This window comes from Sus scrofa, chromosome 5 (genome assembly GCF_000003025.6).
Source record: "Sus scrofa isolate TJ Tabasco breed Duroc chromosome 5, Sscrofa11.1, whole genome shotgun sequence".
In the NCBI taxonomy this organism is placed as follows: domain Eukaryota; kingdom Metazoa; phylum Chordata; class Mammalia; order Artiodactyla; family Suidae; genus Sus; species Sus scrofa.
This window is the reverse complement of record NC_010447.5, coordinates 24,030,035-24,046,800: the sequence shown is the minus strand read 5'-3', so window position 1 is coordinate 24,046,800 and position 16,766 is coordinate 24,030,035. Positions and strand designations below refer to the sequence as shown.

General features: G+C 35.4%; 1 long non-coding RNA gene across 1 annotated transcript in view; it reads right to left on the bottom strand.

The window, feature by feature from the left end:
• The window catches only part of LOC106510314, a 50,298-nt gene that overhangs the window by 21,986 nt on the left and 11,546 nt on the right, over window positions 1-16,766 (bottom strand). The window lies entirely within an intron of this gene.

The window sequence follows — 16,766 nt, the reverse complement described above, 5'->3', positions numbered from 1 at the left end:
AAGTGTTTGGTTTGTCATGTTTATTGGTGGTTCACACTTTTAGCAGCAGACATATTTTACTCTGTGCCCATTTAAACAGCAAGCCATTAAAGATAGGAGAAGAGCTTTGTGAAAACACAACAGAGGCGTGTTTCTGTAAATTACTAAAGAAAACTGTGAATGATTCTATTAAGGATGCCTGGTGAAATATGACCTCTTTGGATAAAATTATAGCTCTGTAATTTTAAAGACAAAAATAAAGGCTTTAATTTTTATGGGACATGTGAACTATATAAAAAAAGAACTTCTCCTAAAAGGTCATTGTCAACAGCCAAGAGGACACTGACTTTTATGTGGTCAATTTGTATTTTTTTTAAAGATGGAGAGTGGCCCTTTGGGGATAGTCTGTCATCCCGCCTCAACTTCAACACTTGTAGTGGCAGATACAACAATATAACATGGCAATACCTGCATTAGCTTTGTCATATGGCTGTTGAATGGATCCGGTGGTAACATGTATGTGAAATAGTAAATGTAGTTTGAAATATGTGCATACTCCTACAAGGCATAATGAATACAATGAAAGTCATGTCGGTCCAGAATTCTAAAGGAATTAGTTAATCTGTATAACACAACTTTTAAAATGTTACTATCCCTTTAAATATTACACAATATTGCAAACTGTGCTGGATATTGGTATTTCTAAAGCCTATAATTATATTTTGAGAGTTGTTCACAAAAGTTCGCCGTGAAGATAATTTAAATTTCTATAAATGGCTCACAGTGTTCTAAGTATGTTTTATAAATTACAAAGCTTTATCATTCACACTTAACGCAAAATATTTGCTATGTTCTATAATGTTGTGTGAGTAATGGCACAAAGTCCGTACCCTCCAGACAGTCTCGAAATGAGTTGGTTTTAAAGAGGTGCAGGAAAAAAAAAAAAGGAAAGAAAGAAAGGTGCAGGATAAGCAACTTAGAAAATAGAAAAAGGAGCTTCTTGGCCCAAAGTTGCGAAAAGATATAATGGAAAGATTCTTAAAGGTACTGAGAACATAGAATGTTTGTGTGCCAATGAGATGAAAATAGAAGGAGCAAGGTGAAGGGACAAGGAAAGGAATTCTAGGCAAGAAAACAGCATGAGTCAAGACACAGAGAATAAGGAATATTTTACAATTGTCAGGTCAAGTGTAAATAGTATTGTTTAGATCTTCTATACTCTTACCTTCTTTGTTTTTGGGTCTACTTGTTCTGCTAATAATTGAAAGACAGGTTGAAGTCTCAAATATATTTTGGATTATTTCTCTTTGGAGTTCTACTGGTTTGCTGCATTTACTTTTGAGTTCAGTTATTAGGAGCACACATATTTAGGGTTCTTCTCTCCTCTTGATCAATTAGTCCCTTTATCATTAAGAAATTACCTGCTTTCTGATAATTTAACTTGTCTGAAATTTATTGTCTGATATCAATAATCCCATTTCAGCTTTTATTTTAGTATCAACAGTATATTTTTTCTCATCCTTTTACTTTTAACAAATTTGTCTTTATAAGTTTGAGTTTCTTGTAGTTGGGTCTTTCTTTCTGATTAAATCCTACCTCTGCCTTTTAGGTATTTAAACTATTAACAATTAATGTGAATATTGATATGGTTGGGTTTAAATCTGCCATCCTTTTGTTTTCTAGTTGTCACATCTGTTTCCTTTTTATTCTTTTTTATGATTTCATTTTATCTTTGCCGTTGGTTTATTAGCTATAACCCTGTGTTGGATTACTGCAGTGGTTGCTTTGGAGTTTGTATGTTTTTGACTTATCACACTCTTCCCTGCAAAGAGTAGTACATCACCTCACATGTAGTATGCAACAGTAAATTTCCATCTCTTCCCTCCCAGTCATCAAGTTATTATTTTACTACTACATGTTATAATCCCACAGCACATTGTTACTATTTTTGTTTTAAATAGTTGACTGTCTTTCATAAAGATGCAAATAGCAAGAAAAAAGTCTTTATGTAGTTACCATTTATGCTGTTTATTCCTTTGTGTAGGTTTGGTTTTACATCTGCTATCATTTTTCTTTTGCTTGAAGGATTTCCTGTAACATTTCTGGCTGTGTAGGTCTCTTGGTGATGATCTCTTTCAGCCTGGGGTTAGTTTTTCCCCACTACTTACCCAATAACCTTCTAGTACTCTAACCCATGCCGTCAATTATGAAGTGAGAGACAAACACTATTTCTGAAACAGTGTTGGGCGCTGTTCCCTCCAATTCTTTTAGGTGGTTCTTTTTCCAGCCTTAGGTGATTTCTTCACACACATGTATCAATGTGTTCTCAACCAAATACTCCAAGAGGGACATGTGAAGATTTCCAGTCTTCTTTCTCCTCTCGGGTATTCTGTCCTATGAACTCTAGTCGACTCTGAGGAGTCTTAGGTCTACCTCCTCAACTCTGGGAGGCCAAAAGGCCCTGCGTGGGTTTCCCATCACCGTGCTGCTTCCTGGAAAGCTCCAGGCACTAAGCTGAGGCAAGGGTAGGACTCACTTTGTTAGTTGTCATCTCTCAGCAATCGTTGCCCTTTGTTGCCTGAAGTTCAATATCATGAAAACTATTTCATACACTTTTATGGCCTTCAGGAGTTTTTGTTGAAAAGGTGAATCTGGTCCCTGTTACTCTATTTTGTCTGGAAATAAAAAGAAACTGAATTTTAAATTATATTTAATTTTAATTAAATTTAAATGATCATATGTGGCTATACTGAACAGCACAGAAGTTACTGATTATAGAGGCATTCTGCTTGTGAAATTTCTCTGAACTATGCATTTAGGATACATAAGCCTTTGTGTAACAATTCAACAACAACAAACTATCTGAAAAACTAAGATATTTCCTTGCTTATTAGAAGTATCCTTTTTTTCTGGACCACTAGTCAAGAAAACTGATGAAAGTTTGAGACTTTTTTCAATCATAATAGTTTGGCAAGAAGGAGGTAACAACTAATACCCTCATTTTTTCCCCCCCAGGAAAGATAAAAGGATGAGTGGTGAATAAAGCATCCCTACTTAAATGGCATAAACTACATTCACATTATAAGATTAAGGATGGTGTCATCTGTAAATCCCAGCGAAGTTAAACTGAGTGATAAAAGATCTATGGGGTATAATAATTTTACTTAATATCTTACACCTGATTTATTCCTCTTTCAAATTTGACTCAATTTAATTCCAGTCTTTTAAAATGTTTTTTTAAAAAATGTATACCCTAGCCAGTTCATTTGACTCATTCTCTGTATATGACAGATATCTGCATGGATATTTATTGATAGCCCGAGGAGAAGAAAGTGCACCATTTAAGATTTTTTTTCATTCAAGTTTATATTTACCTGTGCTTTATGATTCTTAGTACAAATTGAATACTTATTTTAAATGAAGTAACAAGTCATAAAATACTAAATTCTTTTTTAAAAAATAATTTTACTAGAGTGTAGAGTACTTACAAAGTTGTGTTAGTTTCAGGTATACAAAAAAGTAAATCAGTTATATACACACACACATATATATATATCTCCATATATTCGATACATAGTATTGAGTAGATTTCCCTGTGCTGTGCAGTAGGTCTTTGTTACCTATCTATTTTACATATAGTAGTGTGTATATGTCAGTCTCAACCCTCTGATTTATCCTTCTAGCCCACATTTCCCCTTTGGTAACCATGAGTTTGGTTTCAAAATCTTTGAGTCTGTTTTTGTTCTGTAAGTTCTTTTGTATCATTTTTGTTAGATTCCACATATTCGTGATCTCATATGATATTTGTCTTTCACTGTCTGATTTACTTCACTTAGTATGATAATCTCTAAGTCCATCCATGTTGCTGTGATGGCATTATTTCATTACTTTTTTGGCTGAGTGATATTCCATTGTATATAGGTACATTTTCTTTATCCATTCATCTGCTGATGGACATTTAGGTTGATTCTATGTCTTGGCAATTGTAAATAGTGCTGCAATGAACACTGCGGTGCATGTATCTTTTCAAACTATGGTTTTCTCCAGATAGATGCCCAGGAGTGGGATTGCTGAAACATAAGGTAGTTCTATATTTAGTTTTTTACGTAATCTCCATATTGTTTTCCATAGTGGTTGCACCAGCTAATATTCCCACCAACAGTGTAGGAGGGCACTCTTTTCTCCACACCCTCTCCAGCATTTGTTGTTTGTAGATTTTTTGATTATGTCCATTCTGACTGGTGTGAAGTGATATCTCATGGTAGTTTTGATTTACATTTCTCTAATAATTAGCGATGTTGAGCATCTTTTCATGTTGGTTGTGTTTTTTTTTTTTTTTGCCATTTATATGTCTTCTTTGGAGAAGAGTCTAGATCTTCTGGCCCCCCCCCTTTTTTTTATCCTGAGCTGCATGAGTTATTGACATATTCTGGAGATTAATCCCTTGTCAGTCACATCACTTGCAAATATTTTCCTCCATTATGTGGGTTGTTTTTCATTTGTTTGTTTTGCTTATGGTTTCCTTCCTGTGTAAAAGCTTTTAAGTTTAATTAGGTCCAATTTATTTGTTTTTACTTTCATTACTCTAGGAGGTGATCAAGAAAGAATTTGCTGTTTATGCCAAAAAGTGTTCTATGTTTTCCTCTAAGAGTTTTATAATATCTGGTCTTATGTTTTGGCCTTTAATCATTTTGAGTTTGTTTTTGTGCATGGTTTTAGAGAGTGTTATATTTCATTTTTATACATGTAGCTGTCCTGTTTTCCCAGCACCATTTATTGAAGAGGCTCTCTTTTCTCCATTGTATATTCTTGATTCCTTTGTTGTAGATTAATTGACCATAGGTGTGTTGGTTTATTTCTAGGCTTTATATGCTGTTCCACTGATCTATATTTCTGTTTTTGTGACAGTACTGTACTGTTTTGATGATTTTAACTTTGGAGTAAAGTCTGAAGTCAGGGAGCCTGATTTCTCCAGCTCTGTTTTTCTTTCTCAATATTTCTTTGGCTATTTGGGATATTTTGTGTTTCCATACAAAGGTAAAAACATTTGTTGTACTTCTTTGAAAAATGTCATTGGTAGTTTGATAGGGATTGTGCTGAATCTATAGATTGCCTTGTGTAGTATAGTCAATAAAATATGAAATTCTAAAAGCTGAAAAATACCACAAATATAACACAATTCAGGAAAAAATGATAGAACATGTTTATTAGTGAACTAACTACCTACCTCTATAATGTTCTAAAGTTTTAGCAATCTATCTCTTTAAGGAAAGAAAAATGTCTATCTGGATTCTTTAAGATGCCTCTAAGTTTCTTGAGAATTTAAAAGAAGATGGCATTTAAATGCAAACATCGAATGTATCACATTTTCTAGTTTCTATAAATTTTTAGCACAGTTACAAATTTCAGTTCTTGTTGTGTGTGTGTATATATATATTTTTTTCTCCAGTTAATGGTATAAAATCATGATAGTTTCTAGAAGCATAAAGTGCTTAGTTCATTTTTTCTTACTAATAAATACTTAGTGAGTGAAGTGTTTTATGCACTATTCCAAAGTAGTACTTTTTTTCTATAATCTGTCTATAGAGAGATGAGAAAGATAATTCGGTCTGTTAGAAATTTGCGTTTTTTGGGTTTTTTTTGTCTTTTTTTGCCATTTCTTGGGCCACTCCCGTGGCATATGGATGTTCCCAGGCTAGGGGTCTAATCAGAGCTGTAGCCACCGGCCTACGCCAGAGCCACAGCAACGCGGGATCCGAGCCGCGTCTGCAACCTACACCACAGCTCATGGCAACGCTGGATCCTTAACCCACTGATCAAGGGCAGGGATCAAACCCGCAACCTCATGGTTCCTAGTTGGATTCGTTAACCACTGCGCCAAGACGGGAACTCTGAGTTTTTTTATTATTAATAATTTATAAGTTTTTTACTTCCAACTTGCTACAGTGTTACATAAAATTTTTTAGTGTTTTGTCAAATTTGCGATAAACTCTATCTAGCTTCCTTCATCTGTGAGCTATAAGAATCTCATCATGTCAGGCTTCTTGTGCAATGACTAATTTTATTTTTTCCAAATTACAGAGATATAATTGACATACAACATTGTGTAAGTTTAAGGTATACACCCTGATGACTTGAGATATAGCTATATATATCTATATATAGCTATATATCAAGTCAATGGGAGTTCCTGTTGTGTCGCAGCAGAAACGAATCTGACTAGGAATCATAAGGTTGTGTGTTCCATCCCTGGCCTCGCTCAGTGGGTTAAGGGTCCGGCATTGCCATGAGCTGTGGTGTAGATCACAGATGTGGCTCGGATCTAGCATTGCTGTGGTTGTGGAGTAGGCCAGCAGTTACAGCTCAGATTCGACCCCTAGCCTGGGAACCTCCATATGCCACAGATGTGGCCCTAAAAGGACAAAAGGCAAAATAAAATAAATAATTATCGCAGTAAGTTTAGTTAACACATTCATCACCTCACATAGTTACCATTTGTGTGCGGGTTAAGAATTTTAAGATCTACACTCTTAGCAACTTTCACGTATACATCATTCAGTATTGTTAACTATAGTTATCATGATGTGCATTCCATTTCCTGAACTTAAACATCTGGTAACTGATAGTTTATACCCTTTAATGACCTTTATCAATTTCCTCCATCCCCTCAGCCTCACCAGCCTCCAATCTACTCTCTGATTCTAGCTCAGATTATTTTTCAGATTCCACATATAAGTGAGATCTTTTGGTATTTGTCTTTTTATGTCTGACTTATTTTACTTAATATAATGGCCTCAGGGTCCATCCACATTGTTGCAAATGGCTGGATTTCCTTATTTTTAATGGCTGAATAATATTCCATTGTTTAGGTGTACCACATCTTCTTAATCCATTCATCTGTCAATGGACATTTAGGTTGCTTCCACATCTTGACTATTGTGAATAGTGCTGCAATGAACATGGGGGGTGCAGACACTGCTTTGAGATAGCAATTTCAATTCCTTTGGATATATACCCAGAAGTGGAATTTTTGGATCATGTGGCAAGTCTCTTTTTAGTTTTTTGAGGACCTTCCATATTGTTTTCTTTAGTGGCTACACCAACTTACATTCTCACCAATAGTATACAAGTGTCCTCTTTTCTCCACATTCTCACCAATACTTATCTTTTGCCTTTTTTTTTGTTTTTTGATGATAGCCATATCATATAACACAACGAGGTGATATCTCATTGACATTTTAATTTGATTTCCTTGATGATTAGTGATGTTGAGCACATTTTAATGTACCTATTGACCATTTGTTTGTCTTTTTTGAAAAAATGTCTATTCAGGTCTTTGCCCATTTTTAAATCAGATGACTTGTTTCTTATTTTGTTTTGTTTTGTTTTTGCTATTGAGTTGTATGAGTTTCTATCAGTTTTTGGAGAAGTCGAGTTCCAAGGAGGTGAAAGAACTTTGTCTAGTTTGATTTTCTGAATAAATAGGTATTATTATTTCACTGTTATTTTTAATTAGAAAAACAAGGGGACTGAGTGGAAACTCTATTAACTGGTAACTAAATTTTCTCCTCCAACACTAACTCATGCAGACATATTATGATATGTTCATGGTAAAAGTATTGCTTTTTATAACAAATTATTACTAATTTTTACCAGTGATTCATTTCTTCTTGTTGACCTTGTAAGGTGAGTATCACTTATGAGCTGTGTGGCCTTGGGCACCTTACTTACTCTAAAAAACCTTAGCTTCTTTTTCTGCAATATAATATGATAATAACAATTGTATGACATTATCAAATTTAAATGAATTTATGTATTTAATTTTAAGTAGAGATTAAGAATGTAATATTGCAACTGTTCTTTTACTGCCCAAATCAGACCAAGGAATAGGTAAAATTAGTGCTTAAGGGGAATGATGCTTTAAAAAAAGGAATATTTGTATGTAAGAATATAAAATATTTCTTTAACTTGCATTTGCTTTGTGCTTCAAAAATCCCCTGGGTATCAGGATCTATTTTTCGCCTTGAAGCAAAAGGAGACTTTATAAAAGATTGAACAGACAAAATACAGTAATATAAATAAAGAGATCCACATTCTTCTGTGTAGTTTGGGAGTTTCACCTTTATTTTATGATTTTTGCACCTAGTAGCATGAACAATTTGCTCCTAACAAAATTAAAAGAGCCTTCAGGACTATCACAATTACATACTAGAGAGAATTTGCCAGGAAGAATATTATGAAATGGGGTAGAACTGAAAAAATACTTGTTTCAGCTACAAATGGGAAAATAGATTCAATTAGTTCTCAGAGGAGAACTAATTTATGAGAACTGATTTGTGTAGATCAGGTAAGGAATCAAAGGAGTTTAAGTTACTGGATTTACTGAATTCAATTTAGGGTACAACTTTGGATAGCACATAAAACACTTCACTAAATACTTATTGGTAAGAAAAAAACCAAAATGATCACTTTATGCTTTTAGAAACTATCATGATTTTACACCATTGTCTGGAGAAATAAATATTTAAAACATATTTATATGTAATATGAACTGAGATCTGTAACTGTATTAAAAATTTATAGCAACTAGATAACCTGATACACTTGTTTGCATTTAAATGCCATCTTTTCTTTTCTTTTCTTTTTTTTTAATCTTCAAGTAAAGAAAACAAAGTAGAGACATCTTGAAGAATCCAGATAGACATATTTCCTTACTTCTAAAGCAAGAGTTTCCCTCTGTGGCACTAGCGTTCTAGAAGTTTCCCTCAGACAAAATGATCCAAATATGAGCTGGGACAGACACAATGCTGCAGTTCTGAGGGGCTTGGCTCACAGAAATTGTCTCCTTTCCTTACAAGGGATGGCTCTAACCAGGGCAGCACAGTCCTCAAAACAGTGTGGGAGAGAACATGGAAACATAAGCTTAGTTTTCCTTCCTCTCCTCCTACTGGCCTTGGTGTTGGAAGCTGAATGGTGTTAGAGTCAGGAGACTTTCAGCTGCACCTTAGAGCTGCATGTAATAGCAACTCAAAATGATTTAAACAAGGAACATTTATTATCTCACAAAACAAGAAGTCCTGAGGGAGACCAGCTCCTAAATTGGTTAATTTAATGATTCAAATACATCATCCAGGAACCAGGCCCTTTCCACATTTCCAAACACCTAACAGCAGAAAAAAAGCGTGAAAACCTTTCCCCAATGTCCCACAGCCATCTTCCCTTCACATCTCACTGGCGATTATTGCTCATATGCCTTTTCCTAAACCAGTTATTGCCAAGAGGAAAGGATTATTCTCTTTACCTCAAACCAAGGTAGAATCTTCTTCTGGAATGAGCTAGGTGGTAAATATTTTAAGCTCTGTGGGCCATACAATCTCTGTTGTACTATTCACCTTTGCTGTTACAGTGCAATAGTCATGTGATACATAAAAAAAAATGCGCATGGTTGTGTTTCAATAAAACTGCATTTATAAAAACTGTTAGCAGTACCGATCTGGCCTATGGGCCATAGTTTGCTGACCCCTGCTTTAGAGCAACTGGGATTTACTTCTGACAGTGTCTGAAACACCCAAGAAATCTGGATACAAACAATTCTCTTTTGTTTTTTTGCTCCGGAATCACACCTAATAATTTAGAGATCTTCATTCGTTTTGAGTTTCTTTCTCAACCTTCTTTATCTCTTGCCTTTTTCCACTAGAAGGAGGCCCTGAAGAATTCTAAATTGCCCATTTTTCTTTTCCATGAGTTTTACAAGAAAGTTTACTTGAGAATTCTTTTAAGGAAAGGCTTTCTGCTCAAAATAATCTATAATTCCACCAACTGGATCCATGTGGACGAACAAACACCATTTTCCAAATTAAGAGTAATATAATTTACTCATTTAAATATATTTAATATATATCAATTTAATTTTGTTGTATTTTTCTTCTTACTCTGATAAGAGGTATGTGGTGTCAGAAATAAAGTAGTGGGAAATAGTAGATTTCTGGTTCAAGATTATGAGATAAGCATATGTTTACCTCCTCCCTTTCTCATGCCATCTTGATGCTATATTAAAATGAAAACAATGGCATAAAATGTCATAAATCCTTAACAATGAAGAGACTCTTCATCAGATAAAGAAATGAAAACCCTTCTGGAAAGTAGATTTAAAAAGTATTTACTGATGAAGCACAGAAGAGGAAGCTAGGATTACCTCAACATGTGAAGAAAAAGGGCTGTAGGCAAGGAGGGTGCCTATGTGGCCATCATAACCTTGGAGAGGCATTGGAGGCAGGCATCATGGGGCAGTAGGTACAATTAAGACTAGAAGCAATAGGAGGGGTTGAGAACAAAGGGGCAAAATAAAGATGTACACAGAAACCTGATGCTTTCTGATTCCCCTTAATCACCTTTGTGTTCATCAAGACTAAGCACTCATCCCCAGGCAAAATGTTAGAGGATTCAACCTAAAAAGAGCTAAAAAGAGAAGACTTTTCTTGGACTGTTTACCATAAAACAGAGATTTGTGCCTAAGCTCTGCCCCTGTAGCAAAGTTCTATCACACCTCATTCATTCATTCATTCACTCAATTCAACAAAAATTTGTTGAGGGTTCCATGGGCAGTGGGGAAAAAAAAAATTCTCTGTTCTCATGTAATTTAAAATATTAAAAGGATTATTGGATATATGAGAAAAATTGTAACATGAAAGAGAAAAACCAATTTTTAAAAAATAATCTAAAATAAAATGCAATCTGACTGGGACTCTGCTCAGGGTATCCCAAGATTTAGAAACAAGGTGTTAGCCAGACTGAATTCCTGTCTGGAAGTTCTTGAGTAAAATCTGCTTCCAATCTTATTCTTGTTTGCAGGATTCAGTTCCTTGTGGTTTTAGGACTGAGATCCTGGCAGGACAGTTCCCAGAATCTAGAGGTCACGTGCATTCTTTACACGGTGATTTCCTCCACCTTCAAGCCAAAAATGGTGCATTGAATCACCATATCTCTGCTTCCAACCTCTTTCTTTTCTGTGACCAGCAAAAAAAAAAAAAGCCCCACAAAACAAAAGCAACCAAAAAACTCCCCCAAACCAAATAAAAACAACAAAACCAAACCAGAAAACAACCAAACCAAAACAAACCAAAAACCCTCTCCTTTTTTAAAGGCCTCACGTAATTAATTCAAGCCTCCACTAATCGCTCTAAGTTCAACTGTGCCATAAACATAAGCTAGTTAATGAGAGTAAAAACCCATACCATTCATGTAGATCAACATGCTGGAAAATCTTGAGAGACATTTTAGAATTCTTCTCACCACAGACCTATACTACAACTATTACACAAAATTTCAAAACCCCAAAGTAAAAGTTTCTAGGGTAGAAAAAGTATGTCATATACCATGGAATAAAAAACTGACCAGAATCAGATTTATCAGCAGTATCAGCTTTTAGAAGATAATAAAACAATGTTTCCAAATTTCTTTTTTTTTATTTTTTAATGATTTTAATTTTTTTCCATTATAGTTGGTTTACAGTGTTCAGTCAAGTTTCTACTATACAGTAAGGTGACCCAGTCACACAGACATGTATACATTCTTTTTTTCTCACATTATCATACTCCATCATAAGTGACTAGACAGAGTTCCCAGTGCTATACAGCAGGATCTCCTTGCTTATCCATTGCAAAGGCAATAGTTTGCATCTATTAACCCCAATTTCCCAGTCCATCTCACTCCCTCTTCCTCTCCCTTTAGCAACACAGGTCTGTCCTCCAAGTCCATGATTTTCTTTTCTGTGGAAAGGTTTATTTGTGCTGTATATTAGATTCCAGATATAAGTGATATCAGATGGTATTTGTCTTTCTCTTTCTGACTTACTTCTGAGAGTCCTAGTTCCATCTATGTTGCTGCAAATGGCATTCTTTTGTTCTTTTTTATGGCTGAGTAGTATTCCATTGTTTCTATATACCACATCTTCTTAATATAATCATCTGTCAATGGACATTTGGGTTGTGTCCATGTCTTGGTTATTGTGAATAGTGCTGCAGTGAACATGTGGGTGCATGTGTCTTTTTCAGGGAAAGTTTTGTCTGGATATATGCCCAAGAGTGGGATTGCTGGGTCATGCGGTAGTTCCATGTATAGTTTTCTAAGGTACCTCTATACTGTTTTCCATAGTGGTTGTACCAGTTTACATTGCCACCAACAGTGCTAGAGGATTCCATTTTCTCCACATCCTCGAGTCCAGCATTTGTTATTTGTGGACCTACTAATGATGGCTATTCTGCTTGGTGTGAGGTGGTATATCATACTAGTTTTGACTTGAATTTCTCTAATGATCAGTGATGTTGAGCATTTTTTCATCTGCTTGTTGGCCATCTGTATATCTTCCTTGGAGAAATGTCTATTCAGGTCTTTTGCCCATTTTTCCATTGGGTTGTTGACTTTTTTGCTGTTGAGTTGTATAAGTTGCTTGTATATCCTAGAGATTAAGCCCTTGCATCATTTGAAATTATTTTCTCCCATTCTCTAAGCTGTCTTTTTTTTTTTTTTTTTTTTTTTTTTATGGTTTCCTTTGCTTTGCAAAAGCTTGTCAGTTTGATTAGGTCCTATTGGTTTATCTTTGTTTTGATTTCTGTTGCCTTGGGAGATTGATCTGAGAAAACATTTGTAAGGTTGATGTCAGAGAATGTTTTGCCTATTTTCTCTTCCAGGAGTTTGATGGTGTCTTGTCTTACGTTTAAGTGTTTAAGCCATTTTGAGTTTATTTTTGTGCATGGTGTGAGGGTGTGCTCCAATTTCATTGATTTGCATGCAGCTGTCCAGGTTTCCCAGCAATGCTTACTGAAAAGAATGTCTTTTTCCCAGTTTATATACTGCCTCCTTTGTTGAAGATTAATTGACTATAGGTGTCTGGGTTTATTTCTGGGTTCTCTATTCTGTTCCATTGGTCTGTCTGTTTTGGTACCAGTACCACACTGTCTTGATTAGTGTGGCTTTGTAGTATTGCCTGAAGTCTGGGAGAGTTATGCCTCCCACTTGGTTTTTGTTCCTCAGGATTGCTTTGGCAATTCCAGGTCTTTTGTGGTTCCATATAAATTTTTTAATTGTTTGTTCTAGTTCCGTGAAAAATGTCTTGGGAAATTTGATAGGGATTGCACTGAATCTGTAGATTGCTTTGGGCAGTATGGCCATTTTTACAATATTAATTTTTCCAACCCAGGAGATTGGAATATCTTTCCATTTCTTTACATGTTCTTTAATTTCCTTGATTAATGTTTTATAGTTCTCAGCATATGTCTTTTACCTCCTTGGTCAGGTCTATTCCCAGGTATTTGATTTTTTTGGGTGAGATTTTAAAAGGTACTGTATTTTTATATTCCTTTACCAATATTTCATTGTTAGTATACAGAAATGAGATTGATTTCTGAATGTTAATCTTATATCCTGCTACTTTGCTGAATTTGATGATCAGTTTGAGTAGTTTTTGGGTTGAGTCCTTAGGGTTTTGTTTTCAAATTTCTAACGGAATTTTTTTTTCAATATCAAAGTATATTTCTAGTCAAATTATCACTGAAGTCTATAGGCAGCATGGAGATATTTTTAGGTATGCAAGGAGTTACAAAATTTTTATTTCCCATGTACCCTTTATTAAGAGTTAAAGGAGTTAGAAAATCAAGAAAGTGGATAACACCAGATTCAAGTAAATCTCACACCAGAGAGCAGTAAAGAGAACATCCAAGATGGAAGTTACCTGGAAGGTCTAGATAATTGCAACCTAGACTGGAGCAAGAAAAAAGGGAAAAGGCTTCAATAGAAGCCTCCATTTCTTCCACCCTAAAATGACCAAAATTTCAGTACCTACTAGTTCAAAGGGGCATTACAAAGGCTAAATAAGTCAACATTTGTAAAGTGCTTAGAATAGCACCTTAGAGTTATAAACACTTCCTAAGTGTTTGTGAAATAGTTCTAAAAAACAACTTTAGCTTAGGAAAAACTACAAAGAGAAATGGTTCATGAGAGATGGGTCCAAGTTTTTGCTTTGTTTTTATATTTTTTCTATTCTGGTCCACTAAAAAAAAATGATATGGAACAACAATATAAAATACTTCAGGTACATTAAATAAGAGAATGTCTAAGTTGCACCTACTGCTTTTGGTAAAGAGGCAGTTGGTAATTTTAGCTATGGCAATTTTAGAAAAGTGATAGGGATTTTAAAAAAGAATGTAATGAATTTAAGAATAATAGAAAGTGATAAGTAGGTTTAAGTAATTCTTCCAAAAAGTTTGACTTTGAAATGGAGAAACAAAACAGGATGGCAGCAAGAGAAGAGAGTATAATTTAAGAACATATCTTTAAAAATCTGAAGAGAGAAAAGACTCAGTGCCTCTCTCCCAGTCATATTTGTCAGCTCTCTCAAGTCAACCCAAATAAAAATGGGCATCATATTTTGATATAAACAATGAATTTTTAAAAAATTTATGTAAATTGTGAATTAAAATATCTTCAGAAAAATTGTGATTTATGGATCTCTAATGCACAGGTAACATAAAGACAAAACAAGCCCAACTTGGAGAAAGGGTGTGCAGTGAATCCTGGAATTCTGAGTTGTTTCCTATGGGAATACAGGTAAGCAGGAGCCAGGGAGGACAAGGCAACTCTGATGGCCCTCTCTGTTTCCTGTCCTTTCAGGCTCTATTTCACCCCAGCATGAGAGGAGCAGCAGCCACACGGAGATATGTTGACTATTTCTCTCAAGAACAAGGGGGCTCAGAGCCTTCTTTTACACCAAGTCACGTCCAAACATTGACGTCTTCTGGAAATGTTCCTTGGAGGAGGGTCCTAGAGTGACACACTGCAAGTCAGCTCAGTTTGTGTGTTTCTGTTCATTTTGAAGCTGGTTCAGTGTCCGTCTTTTTTTTTTTCCTTTGCGGTTTGGGAACCTTCGAGTGTATATTCATTGAACCAGCACTTCGGCACAGTGCCATTTAAAATGTGGCCCATGGACTGATGTTGGCCCAGGCACCATTTGTTACCAGTCTGTGATGATAACTAAAAGTAAGCATTTATTTTTATAGCAATTTGACAGAGTATTTTAATACCTTTTGAACCTAATCCTGATACATTTATCCTGTGCATTGCATCTTTTCTTTTAAATTTTCCCAGTAACTCTTTTCTTTAAACCTATGCATCATCACAAAATGACTAATTGGAATTTTAAAAATTCTTTCATCATGCATGATTTGAGAAGCACCACTTTAAAGTACCTGCTACAGAGAGACCTGGCCTTGAGAGGACTTGGGCCCTAGCTCCTTACCCACCAGCCAGGCACCTGGGGGAAGTCATTGAACTTCTCCAAGCTGTCACGTCTTCATCCTTCACATAAGGGCAATCATTCATACCTTAGAGAGCTGTTGTGTGGGTGAAATGAAATCAAGGGCTGGAGATTGATTGGACCAGACCGCCATCATTGTTCTACGTGAGATCAAAGAAAGAATCTCTTGCCGTTTCTATGGGAAGTAGTATTTTGTAAAAATGTATTTGGTCTTCATCCATTTTAGGGTTCTTTGGCAAAGTCTCTCACTCCAATGTTGTTTGTATTGGGCTGCTGCAATAAACACGTTTCTTTTCAGAGTGATTAGAAAGCAAGTAACACTTGCTTGGGTTTTATCTCCCACATTGTCTTGCTGCTTGTTGGCAGTGCTTTGCATCACTAGTTCAAAGGATAATGAATGAAATATGGTTGGCAGACCTTGTAATGTTGAATTATAATGTCATTAATCTTTCACATTCCTTCTGTAGATTCAGCTGATCTTATGCAAAGTGAATGGACCTAGATCTCCTTCAGGGACTCATCAAACCACCTGAGGGAATGCAATTCCTTTAAGACCCCTTTTCTGTTCTATTTTTATATAATCATGCATTTTAGCAGGGGATTGAGATGGGATCCATACAAGAGAGGTGTACAGAATTTGTATCCAATTAGCAAGGGCTACTTTATAACTCTGCAGGTGTAGATGCATTTTTTAAGCTGTCAGCTATAAGTTCGCATGAATTTATTCTCAACTCTTTTTAGACTTTAGGTTCAAGATGGAAATTGCCCCTTTCAAGAAGTTTTTCCTAGATAGGTGTAAATTATATAATATTGTAGCAATAGAATAGCCCCAGAGGGATAATTTTGCAAACCTGTTTCAATCTTTACACCAACTAAATTGGTATGATCGACCTAACAAATGTCACACAAAACAGATTTCTAGGCCATGTCCTCACCTCTTGCCTAGAGAAAGCCATCAGTTTTATTTGGCCCTACTCAGATTTAAGATCATATATCTTTTTCCAGATCTTTATGACTTCTAATAATAACAACAAAGAGTACTGAAACAAAACTATTTTCATGGCTGCCCTTCAGTCAATATGTAACACTTTCTGTTTTGTCTTCACCAGAAAGAAATTGAACTTTAAATCTCTGCTCTCCTTAAATATGTCAAATATGTGGGCTATGATATCATCTCTTAAGTGGAAACTTCTTGAGATGGCATTGTTAGGAAGGCTTAGAAAAAGTATTTTGCAAGCCCATAACATCATTCTAGAACAGGTTTTATTGCCTTAGAAGAGACTAGCATTCTCCAGAGATTAAGAAATTACTATAATTGCTATGTGAAAGAGCTGGCAGAGAGATAGTTTTTGCTGATAAGTGTTAAGGTGCTTTCGAAAAAAGAAAAGAGTAGCTTTAAATACATAACCTCCTTTCTTCACTCCTAATTGCCCAAATCCTATTCCTCTACACCCTTGCACCTCATTCCTCCCTCTTA